Here is a 13,124-nt window from a genome sequence, read left to right as displayed (position 1 = left end):
CGTGTCGTGGACGACATGCGATTTTTTCTCGGGACATTCACACTCATCGGAGACAGGTTTGCATGGTTCTTCAGCGCTTAAGAGAGAACTGTCTGTTTGCTAAGTGCATCTTTGAATGAAATTTGCTTCCTTTTCTTGGCTACATAGTTTGACAGCAAGGTTTGGAGATGGATCCAGAGAAAGTCTTGGCGGTTTTGAATTGGCCTCATCCTTCGGGACTCTGAGCTACTCAGTGATTTTTCGGGTTTGCCAATTTCTATCTGCAATTCATACTGCATTTCTCCTCTCTGATGGCGCCCATATCTGCCCTCATGAGAAAGAGAGCAGATGCCAAGCAATGGCCTCCAGAAGCAGAATCTTCCTTCTAGGCTCTTAAGGAGGCCTTTTCATCAGCCTGGGTTTTAAATCCACCAGAGGAGGGGAAACTATTTTTTCTTTAGGTCGATGCATCCTCATCTGGAGCAGGGATGATCATACTGCAAAAAGCAACATCTGGGAAAATGAGAACCTGTGGGTTTTTGTCCAAATCATTTTCTCCCGCAGAATGGAACTATTTCACCGGGGATCGGGAGCTGTTGGCCATTAAAATAGCTTTGGAGTTCTGGCGATATTTATTAGAGGAAGCCTCTCATCCTATCATAATTTATACGGACCATAAAAACTTGACATACGTGCAGACGGCTCAGCAGCTTAACCCTCAGCAGGCTCGATGGTCCTTATTTTTCACACGCTTTGATTTCCTTTTGTATTTCTAAACCCGCTACTTGGAATATCAAAGCAGACACGCTATCTAGAACCTTTGATTGTGATGACATAGAGTAAACTCCACAGTGCATTATCGATCTTGCTAGGTTGGTAACTGTGGCACCTGCCTGGTTAAGAAATGCGCCACCAGGGAGAACCTTCGTACCAGAGGCCAAGAGAAGGAAGGTTTTGGCCTGGGGCCACGTGTCCAGGTTAGCTGGGCACTCCAGTCTACAAAAGACCAACGAACTCATACGTCAGTAGTACAGGTGGCCATCAATAGGTGAAGATATTTGTGAGTACCTCTTGTGCTCAGAACAAAGCAATAAAGTCAAAACCATTTCATCATGGATCTACCATCCTCCAACAACTGTACTATCATATGGATAGTGATGGACCACTTCTCTAAAATGGCTCATTTTGTGCCTTTGCCTGGTCTACCTTCCACGGGGCAGCTGGCCGAGAGGTTTATTGAACACATTTTTCATCTCCATGGCTTTCCTAAACATATTGTATCGGACAGGAGAGTACAATTTAAGCATAAATTCTGGAGATACCTCAGCAAGCTGTTGAGCATATCCCTGGACTTCTCTTCGTCCTATCACCCACAATCCAATGGGCAGGTTAAGCGGGTAAATCAAATTCTGTCTGGGTACCTCCACCACTTCATCAATGCCATCATGGGCAAAGAAGGTGTCATACTGCTGAAGTCAATGGAGGCCATCCGATTCGCGGCCCGCCCGCAGCTGACACTGTCGATAAGCCTCTCTATTGAGATAATACAGCGGCTATTCACTAGTGAAAGGCTCATCGCTCATAGTTTATGCAGCATAAAAGATCAGCAATGAGCTCATCGTTCAGTTTAAATAGCAGCTGTTCAATAGTCAACGGCCGCTGTGTTATCTCAATGGAGAGGGGCGGGGGAGCGAGAGGAGAGAAATATCCTGCACTGCCCCGCCCACCTGCTGGCCGCTCCATGCGCAAGACAGCTCTGCTGGCTCCTGTGCAGGATCACGGGAGCGCAGAGACACAGGGACAAGTGTTGAGCACCATTTGTCCCATGTAAATGGACTTTAAGATTCAAATAATAGTTGTTGAAAGTATTGCTGACCATTCCCAGAGTATTGCCACATTGTCGGCATCACATTATTGTCTAGAATGCCAAAGTACACCTCTGTGTTTATGGTTCTTGCCAGTACAACTAACGGACTGACACCATGCCTCGTAAAACATCTCTAGACCATAACGGAACCTCTCCCCTACTTAACTGTTGGCACAACACACTCAGACAAAAGGCATTCCACAGACCTCCTCCAAATCATAGTATGTCCATCTGATTTGAACATAGAGTAGCATGATACGTTACTCCATAGCATGTTTTTCTATTGCTCAACTGTCCAATGACGACGCTCCTTGCATTGTAGAAGGACCAATGGATCTTCTTTGAGAGAACCAGCCAGACATTTTTAAGATGAATAGAGGGAAATAAAACCTGAAATGTACCTGCCAAAAGAAATTTCAAGCTTCAGGCCATTGATGAATAGATGGTTTATAGAGAATACTATACACTCCAAGGGAATGGTGAAAACCCACAATAGGCAGTACAGAGCTACAGACTACAGGGCAGTGGTAAAAAATAAAAAAAATCCTTGTAATTACAGGCACAGTTCTTATTAAAATCAATGGGACCACACCAGTTTGATTTCAATGACAGCTGTGCTTGCAATTATGTGTACCAGCCACTACACGTGGATTGGAGTGGTGCTTCCACTCTGACCCCGTTGTATCCCGGGGGGTGCTGCCTGGATGACCCCTTTGTAACATGTCAGAACATGATCTTAGCTTTATAGGACAACATGTTGACTTTAGATCATTTCAGTAAACCAATTCTAACCTCTGCTGTAACCTTCCTTAAAAGTGGTCTCAGGGATCACACTGGATCAAACTGCCTGAAACCTATTCTGACAGCAGGAAACATTTGTTATTATATATCTTTTTATATTTTTGTGCAACCATTAGTCATGTTCCAGTCTTTTCTTAGTGATGAAACATAAATAGCAGGACAATAAAGCTTGACTTTATATGAGGTTTATAATGTTATCGGAAAGTAAACATGTGAGTAATAAAGAGACAGACCATAAATGAAGAATGACAGTAATCCCACTGATGAATATTTGGGGACATTTAAAACCAAACACAAATTTGGTACATTCTGCACAGATCTTCCTGTAACGACTAGCTGGAGATAAGGAATTGATATCCAGAACTCATGACAGAAATATATTTCAGCCCATTAATTTACCTCCAACTTTAAAGGTCTATATAAATAATATTGTTTGTACTTGTTTCATAAACAGCAGAGAAATGCTTCACAGGTAGTTTATAAATGAAAGTGTAGAAAACCCTGTAATTTGTTTTTCTGTTGATGTTTATTTTCCCTGTCTAAGGGTGCATTCACACAAACGTATATCGGCTCAGTTTTCACGCCGAGCCGATATACGTCGTCCTCATGTGCAGGGGGGGGGGGGCAGGATGGAAGAGCCAGGAGCAGGAACTGAGCTCCCGCCCCCTCTCTGCCTCTTCTTCGCCCCTCTGCACTATTTGCAATGAGGAGTTGGGTTAAGTTCCACTAATTAGCCCCGCCCCACCTCTCCTCATTGCACCCTTAGGCCTCGGTCAGACGGGCGTTTTTTCGCGCGATTTGCGCATACAATCTGCACATATATAGGACCATGGCTTCGCAATGGGATCGGTCACATGGCCGCTTTTTATGCGGCTGTCGGATAAATTATAGGACACGAGGAATCGCAGATCGCGCCTATCTGCATTCTGCGATTCCTTGTGTTCTATATATGCGCTAAACGGGGCCGGCGGCAGCAGCGCCGACCCCATTGAGAACATATACTACAAAGATCATTCTCCTCTGCCACAGCTGTAACAGCTGTGGCAGAGAAGAACGATGTTCGCCCATTGAATTCAATGGAGCCGGCAATACAGCCGGCTCCATTGAAAGCAATGTGCTGCCGGCGAGCGCGGCATGAATTTTCAGGAAGGGCTTAAAAATATAAGCCCTTCCCTGCAAAAACATCCAAAAATGTGTAAAAATAAAAAAAGTATATATACTCACCTTGTCCCTGCAGCCGGAGTTCAGCCATGGCCGGCCGGCAGTTCTCCTGAACTGCTCTGTGTAGTATTCAGCAGCTGGGGATTTAAAATCCCCACCTGCTGAATGGGCTGCCTCTGATTGGTCATAGCCCTCACCAATCAGAGGCAGCTCTCACTCACCCATTCATGAATTCATGAATGGGTGAGTGAGTGCTGCCTCTGATTGGCTCAGCGCAAGGACCAATCAGGGGCAGCTCTTAGCTATTGAAAGACAGCTGAGAGCTGCCCCTGATTGGTCCCTGAAAAATCATGCCGCGCTCGCCGGCAGCCCATTGCTTTTAATGGAGCCGGCTGTATTGCTGGCTCCATTGAATTTCAATGGGTTGGACAGCGCTCCTTTGATCGGGCCTGTTTCGCCGAAAACGCTGCTAGCTGCAGATTTTTTGGTGAATCGTCGGCCCGGTCATGCGATTTGCGGATGCGCATCCGTCATGCGATCCGCAAATTGCGGCAAAAAACGGTCGTCTGACCGAGGCCCTAGGCTTTCTTTCTGTAGTGTGAGTTGTATTTTTCAATGGTACTGCTTAGTGCACTGTATAATGTACTAAAAAACTTTTTAAAAATCTAGGTAGAGTGAAATGGAAAAAAAAAAAAAAATAATTGCACCATATTTGATGGGGTTTTTCATTTTTTTTTCAATGATATTCACCATGCAGGAAAAATAATGTGTTATTTTAATAGATATGATTTTTCCAAAGTTGGCAGTACCAAATATGTTTATTGTTTTTGTTTTAATGTTTTCAGAAATAAGGAGAAGGGGTTAATGTTTAAGAATACTTTATTTCACTTATTTTTTAAAGTCCTCAAAGGAGTCTTGAACTAACGATCGTTTGATCATTTATACAATATATTGCAATACTTCAGTATATTGCAATTCTGCAGGCATTCTATTAAGGCATGCCACAGGCATACATGGCAACTGTGGGGTCCTTCACAAGCCCCCAGGCTATTATAACACCAGAACAACCCCCTGCAGACTCATTGTGGGTGAGCCATTAAGGACATTTAAATGCCATTGCCAGAACTGATATCAGCATTTAAATGCCTAACAGATGCATTTATAGATCCATCCAAGGAAACCAGGGTCACATCACAAAATCTGTGATGATGCACCTGGCTGCCTATCGGGCTATGCAACTTTTACATAGCATTGCCTGACTCATCCCCTTTCTACAATGTGTAAAGTATGAGCAGAGGATGGAAGGAGTCTGGCTATGCTGTGTAGGAAGTTGCAGAGCCAAACTGGCAGCACCTGCATCATGACAGACTTAATGAAGAATGGACAGTGGCTTCAGCTGGACTAAAGGTGTGAGGATTGGAGGGCTGAGGACGCAGTGCTGGATGGAGGTGCAGGAGTGAGGAAGCCAGAACAGTCAATAGTCTTGGGTAGTGCGTTCCAGAGGACTGGTGCTGCTCTGGAGAAATCTTGGAGACAGGAATGAGAGGCTGGAGTTAAAGGGGTCCTCTTATAGAGGGACAGCACAGTAAAAGGTAATTACCATATATACTTGTGTATAAAACGACTTTTATGCTGAACCCCGTCCCCTCCCCTTGGCTTATACTCAAAATTTAAAAAAAATCTATACTTATCTCTCCGCCGCTGCTGGGGCTCAAGCGCATCTAATCGCTTGGGTCCCATCACTGTAATAAAGTTCTTTCAGCAGGCAGAGATTTAAAATCCCAAGCTGCTGAAAGGGCTGCGACTGATTGGCTGAGCGCTCAGCCATTTACAGGCAGTGCTCAGCGATTCATTGAATGACAGCTGAGCGCTGCCTGTGACTGATTACAGTGCTCAGCCAATCACAGGCAGTGCTCAAGCCATTCATTGAATTCATTGGCGGCGGAGAGGTAAGTATAGATTTTCTTTTTTATTCTTTACTACAACTAGGGATGATTTTCAGGGAAGGGCTTATATTTAAAGCCCTTCCCTGAAAATCACTGTGGGCGGTGCCAGCAGCCCATTGCTTTCAATGGGACTTTCAAGATTGGTTGATGAGGAAAAAAAAACATTATGAGAATTTGAATTCAGCCATGCAAAAAAAAACCCTTTTTATTCTGCAAAAGTGAAAAAAACTGAAAAAAATATTTAATTGTGGTATTGTTGTAATCATAGCACCCCACAAAAAATGTATCATGTTATTCATGCTGCATGAGAAAAAAATAGTGGAATTGATGTGTTTTTTCTCCCTGCTCTCCCAAAAAAAAAAAATAGTACCAATAAAAAACTACAGCTTGCAACTAAAAGCAAATAAAAGCCCTCATATGGTCATGTCAACGTAAACTAAAAAAGTTATGGCCTTCGAAAAGTGAAGATGAAAATCTCAAAAAAAAATAATTCAATCCGTAGGTCCAAAACAGACCATGTCACTAAGGGGTTAAAGGAAAAAATGCATGTAGTATTGCAGCGCAGCTTTTGATCATGTAGCACATTGCCACATTCACATGGTGAAAATCAGCCCCAAAAGCTTTATAAATTTTGCATCATAACTACATATTGGTATGGATTTTGGTGTGGGTCCACAATAGATCTCACCCTTTCAATAAAAGGAGTGAAGTCTGCTGCAGATCTGCACCAAAATCCACACCACTGATGCAGATTTTGATGCAAATTTTCAAATGTGGAAATCCATTGCATAGAATCCGCATTATTTTCAGCTGTATGTGAACCTACCATAAAACACACTAAGAAAAAACACCACAAAAAGTCATCTATAACATTTGATTAAATTATCCACAATTGTATAAAAAAAAAGATATTTGGTTTGTGGAGAACAGTAACAGAGCATACCGCACAGGGCAACATCTACCATAAGGCAAGACCTGATTTGGGAGCAGTAGTGTTGTAGACCTTGAGAGGCACAGAGTCAGTTTATTCGTTTGTGGCAGCACAGAGGTAGCTCTATGTTACTTTGTGGCAGCACAGAGGTAGCTCTGTGTTTCTTTGTGGGGGTGCTATTACTTTTTGGGACATAAAAGGGTGGACTACTACTATGAGAGGGCAATGGCAGGATCAGACATAGCAGCATGTTAGGGAGAGTGTGCAGAAACGAATGGTGACTCGAATAAGTCTTTATGGTGGACTTCATCTAAGTAGAGAAGGGAAGGAAATGGAAACAACACCAATCAGAAGAGATGCCAACTATGATCACTGGAGATAACTGCACTGTACTTACTATCACAGTGTAGAGCTGGTATCAGACTATCATATGGTGACTGCAATATTTAGCACTATACTAGAGCTGAGCCGCTGTGTAGTATACACTATATATTTATATTTTTTCTACCAAAGACACAGCACAGTGTAATGTACGGTATAATATAGCGAATGGTGTACCGGTGACCATTACCCCAATCCTGGGTGCAAGCATGCAATCTAAAAGATTTGCATCACTCCCAGAGTACTAGCACAACTATTTTTATTCACCCAGTGTGACATTTCAGTCACCTAAAAAACGCCCTGGCAAATGAAATGTACTGATATGTCACACTGGGGAATAAAGAATATTTAGAATCATAGAATGATAGAGTTGGAAGGGGTCATCTGGTCCAATCCCCTGCTCAATGCAAGATCACTAAATCATCCCAGACAGATATTTGTCTAGCCTTTGTTTGAACACTTCCATTGAAGGAGAACTCACCACCTCCCGTGGTAAGCTGTTCCACTCATTGATCACCCTCACTGTCAGAAAGTTTTTTCTAATATCTAATTAGTGTCTCCTCCCTTTCAGTTTCATCCCATTGCTTCTAGTCTTCCCTTGTACAAATGAGAATAAGGCTGATCCCTCTGCACTGTGACAGCCCTTCAGATATTTGTAAACCGCTATTAAGTCTCCTCTCAGCCTTCTTTTTTGCAAGCTAAACATTCCCAGATCCTTTAACTGTTCCTCATAGGACATGATTTGCAGACTGCTCACCATCTTGGTAACTCTTCTCTGAACTTGTTCCAGTTTGTCTATGTCTTTTTTATTCCAGATGAGTTCTTACTAAGGAAGAGTAGAGGGGGTTGATTACCTCACATGATCTAGACTCTATGCTTCTCTTAATACATGCCAGATTTTTTCACTAATACTATGGGAGTGGGTGATCTCTTGGATCACATAAATAGATATACATGGTATAATTATCTTTGTGGGTGGGGGTGACCAGACATATGTGTTAGGACTTGTGCCCCTAATATTTTAAGACTCTCGCTTCAGTGGCTACAGTTGTATCTATGGACTACCTGAGACCCAGCAATATAGCAGAACAACTTTGTAGAATAGTTAGATGGGTATGAGAAATTCTTTTGGCATTTTTGTGGTGCTTGTTGACCATTTTGGTGGCAACCGTCTTGGATTGAGACAAAGAAACTTCAATGGAAAGGAGGTTATGAGATAAACCCTGTATAAGGATTTACAAGATAGCCAACTATAGGTAGCTACCTTGTAAGTCTTTGGGTTGGGACCCATTGCTATCGGGCACCCATGTATTTACTGATCTAAAAAACCCTCTGGGATTTGTATTGTCTATATCTTCACAATATTTACATTGATAAGAGTAATTGTAAAATCTCTAATTATTATTATCTCAGCTCATTCTTCTCAATACAAGATCAAAAATATTTATCACCTTTTGGTGGAACTAAATGTTCCATGAGCCGCTCAGCCTCCGATAACCTTCTTGTGTTGTATATTTTTTATGAATGATATTTCTGGACTCTTGGGTGGAAATGGCTACATGACGTACATTGTATTTGTCTTCTCCAGCCAGAGCTTATGATGTTGGCAACAAAAACCTAGTTGTTAGGGTAAAGACAGGCTATTCATTTCAAAACTAAGCAACAGAGACTTATCCGAGCGATGATGGAAAGTAAATAAAATGAACAGCCCTGCATGCCTTTCAGAGCAATTGAACATGTTTCCTGTTATACATTGCTTGAAAAATTGCTATACAACAGCTAATTACATTGTAATATGGTATAAAGGCCAGACGATAGGTTTTCATTCAACTAATTTACAAAGGTATTTAGACTTTGTTTACATCAGTGTTGGAGGTCTCATTCAGAGCCTCTGTTGCTGATTTACACAAAAAATCCTGGACAAAATAGTGCAACATGCAGTGCTATTTTCTCTGGGACTGCATAGTAGCAAGCAAACAAAACATTCTATGGTTAATGGGTTTCATCCAGTGCCATTTGGATCCAGCATGTGCGAGGTCAAGCAATTCTACTTTTGCGCTTGTTTGGCTTCTAGCATGGGCCTGAAGAGTAGAAAACGAAAGTGCATATACAACTGAGCTCTAACAAATAATATGAAATTACTAGTTATTTTTATCAATGATTGGACTTGATGTGACTTTTTTAAACATAATTCAAACAAACTATATACACCGAATGGCCACCTTACTAGACCCCGGCCCTTTCATGATTAGAGCTCCCCTGTTTGGAAATTACCCTCATGGCCCTGCAGTGCATATGAAATCACATGAGCAAGTTTTCAGTGTGAATTCACATGACCCGGGGAGGGCAGAGTATCCTTCTTCTGCAGCCATCTCCACTAAACCAATAACAACAAACAACTTCTTTTGGATAAGCCAATTTATTAACATTAAACACATTTTTATCACCTACGAGGGGGAGTCCTTGGAGCCACAAAAATCTGGTGCTAACATCTCACAACCATAAACACTGCCCCTACCATACCGACAGGCTCAGGGGCACCACAAGCCACCCTCTCTGGGTCTCTCCGCAGACACAGTGTCTGTGGGGTCTCTCCGCAGACACTCTGGTGACAATCATTTACTTAAGGATTAGTGATAACACCCCGCACGGCAGGCACGCGGGTTAGACTCAGCAGCGTACCTCTATACGGTGATCCTGGAGTTGGACAGCTGCATAGAAAAACTTGTGGTATGAATTGGTACCTGTACGATGGGTCTCTATATACAGAATTACAGTGGTATCTCGGGATGCGAGCGCCTAATCTTGCAAGTTTTTTGACTTGCGAGCAGGCGCTCTCCCAAATTTTTGCTCTGATTTAAGAGCAAATGCTCGGGTTACAAGCTTGCTTGCAAGTAAAAAAACTCACAAGCTGAGGCTCGGGGGGGGGGGGGGGGTGGGTCTAATACTCACCTTGGGTTAACCAATCACAGCCATTCAATGATGTTATTGAATTGCTGTGATTGGATAACACAGCGCCGGCTTTCATTGGCTGATGCAGCACTGAGTTAACCAATCAGAGCAGTAGCTTGCTGGAGGCAGGGCATTGAAGCCCTGCATCCAGAAAGCAATGCTCTGCCGGCATGGAGGAGGACGTGACAGCCTGCAGCAGCTCCGCAAACCATCACGGAATGCCCGTGGTAGGTGAGTATTGATTTTTTTTTACTCGTAGTTAACGTCACAATTGAAATGAATTGGAATGCATTAATGGCATTTCAATTCATTTCAATGGAGAAAAGTGCTTTGACATACGAGTTTTTTGGCTTAAGAGCTCCGTCACGGAACAGATTAAACTCATATGTCAAGGCACTACTGTACTTGGAGATGCTCTCTCTTACTGTCTTAGGACTCATTCCATTCACATCCAGACGCCAATCGCTATGGGATGTCTCTCCTTTTCCTCCATCTTCACCTACATGGAAGCTGAAGGTGCTTTCATGTGCCTCTAAGTTAGGTGGCACTCAGGTAGCAAACAAAATGGAACTCCTTTCCCACTCTCAATCACTCCTATTTATACCTTCACTTATACCACATGACATGAGAGGCTGTTACATTTACATGCATGCAATGATTTTATTGATGTTAACTAGAGATGAGCGAGCACCAAAATGCTCGGGTGCTCGTTACTCGGGACGAAATTTTCGCAATGCTCGAGGGTTCGTTTCGAGTAACGAACCCCATTGAAGTCAATGGGCGACCCGAGCATTTTTGTATATCGCCGATGCTCGCTAAGGTTTTCGTTTGTGAAAATCTGGGCAATTCTACAAAGTGATGGGAACGACACAGCAACGGATAGGGCAGGCGAGGGGCTACATGGTGGGCTGCATCTCAAGTTCCCAGGTCCCACTATTAAGCCACAATAGCGACAAGAGTGCCCCCCCCCCCGCACTGTCAGCGTAAAGATCGTTCTCCTCTGCCATAGCTGTAACAGCTGTGGCAGAGAAGAACGATGTTTGCCCATTGAATTCAATGGAGCCAGCAATACAGTAGGTTCCACTGAAAGCAATGGGCTGCCGGCGATCGCAGGATGAATTGTCGGGAAGGGGTTAAATATATAACCCCTTCCCTGCAATTTATCCAGAAATGTGTTACAATAAAAATATATACCGCCGTATAAGGCGACGGGGCGTATAAGACGACCCCCCTACTGTCACCTTATACGCCGGCAATACAGTGGAGCAAGGAATAAAAATCATTACTTACTTCTTCTGACATTCTGCGGCGCTCCTGCAGGCTGTCACTCCCTCCTGGTGTTCTGCGGCGCTCCTGCAGGCTGTTGCTCCCTCCTGGTCCACGCCAGAGTATTGCTTTCTGGACGCAGGGCTTGAAATCCCCGCCTCCAGAAACACAGCCAATCACAGCCATTCAATGACATCATTGTCATTGGCTGTGATTGGCTGAAGGCACGTGTGTTTCTGGAGGCGGGGATTTAAAGCCCTCCGTAGAGAAATCAATGCTCTGCCGGGAACCAGGAGGGAGCAACAGCCTGCAGGAGCGCCGCAGAACGTCAGAAGAAGTAAGTAATGATTTTTATTCTTTGCTCCACTGTATTGCCGGCGTATAAGGTGACAGTTGGGGGGTCGTCTTATACGCCCCGTCGCCTTATACGCCGGTATATATTTTTATTGTAACACATTTCTGGATGAATTGCAGGGAAGGGGTTATATATTTAACCCCTTCCCGACAATTCATCCTGCAATCGCCGGCAGCCCATTGCTTTCAGTGGAACCTGCTGTATTGCTGGCTCCATTGAATTCAATGGGCAAACATCGTTCTTCTCTGCCACAGCTGTTACAGCTGAGAAGAAGGATTTGTCTTCTATATGTTCTCAATGGGGTCGGCGCTGCTGCCACCGGCCCCATTGAGCGCATATAGAGAAGATTTATGGCCTTAAGAAGGACCGTTGGGGTTCTTGAAACCTAAAATACTCCTAACACTCTCCCTATAGCAGCTCCAACACGATAGCACTTTCCCTGAACTAATGTCAGAATGCATTTGAGGCGAGCTGCGGGAGGGGCAGATTTCAATACTCGGGTGACACCTAATCTCGCCAGCCACTCACTGCAGGGGGGTGGTATAGGGCTTGAACGTTGCAGGGGGAAGTTGTAATGCCTACCCTGTCTTTCTATTGGCCAGAAAAGCGCGCAAATTTCTCAGGGAAGAAAGTGAAAGTAACTCGAACATCACGTGGTACTCGTTACGAGTAACGAGCATCTCGAACACCCTAATACTCGAACGAGTATCAAGCTCGGACGAGTATGCTCGCTCATCTCTAATGTTAACCTCTCAAGCGCCATAGCTGTACAACGCACACACTGGAAATGACAAGACAAGCTTTGCACAGTGCATCTACATGGGACAAACATGTATGACATTTATGGAGGGGGCCAGGATGATGTTCTGGGCCACAGCAAGGCCACTGCGGGGGTCATTATTACGACTGAAGCTACTATGGGGGTCACTATTACTACTATAGCTGATATAGAGGCACACTATTACTACTGAGACTACTGTAGGGGAGACTATTACTACTGGGGCCGATATAGGGGTCACTATTACTACTGAGGCCACTGTGGGGGACAGTATTACTAGTGAGGCCACTCTGCACGTAGCAGCGTACCTCTAGCTGACTTAGGGTATGTTTACATGTGGCGGAAATGCTGCAGAATGTCCATGGCAGAAATTTCCACAACAAATACCGCAGCATTTCTGCATCCACAAAAGAGTCAAAATCCGTACCATTTGTGTGAATTGTTACTGAAAATCAGCCACGTATCCGCAGCAGATTTTATACTCTCCTCCGAAGGCTTCCTGCTGTCAGCGGCCTGGTCAGGTGCAGCATCTCTGGTCAGGTGAGGCTACTACAGGCCACTGGGAACCAGAAGCCGGGGAGCACTGACAGTGGGAAGCCTTTGGAGGAGGTGAGGGGAAGCCCTGCATAGTATGAAATCAGCTGCGGATACGTGGCCGATTTCAAGTCAAAATCCCCACCAATGGTGCAAATTTTGTTTTGTTTTTT

Source organism: Eleutherodactylus coqui, chromosome 5, assembly GCF_035609145.1.
Source record: "Eleutherodactylus coqui strain aEleCoq1 chromosome 5, aEleCoq1.hap1, whole genome shotgun sequence".
In the NCBI taxonomy this organism is placed as follows: Eukaryota; Metazoa; Chordata; class Amphibia; order Anura; family Eleutherodactylidae; genus Eleutherodactylus; species Eleutherodactylus coqui.
The sequence above is the reverse complement of the archived record's forward strand: the minus strand, read 5'-3'. Positions refer to the sequence as shown.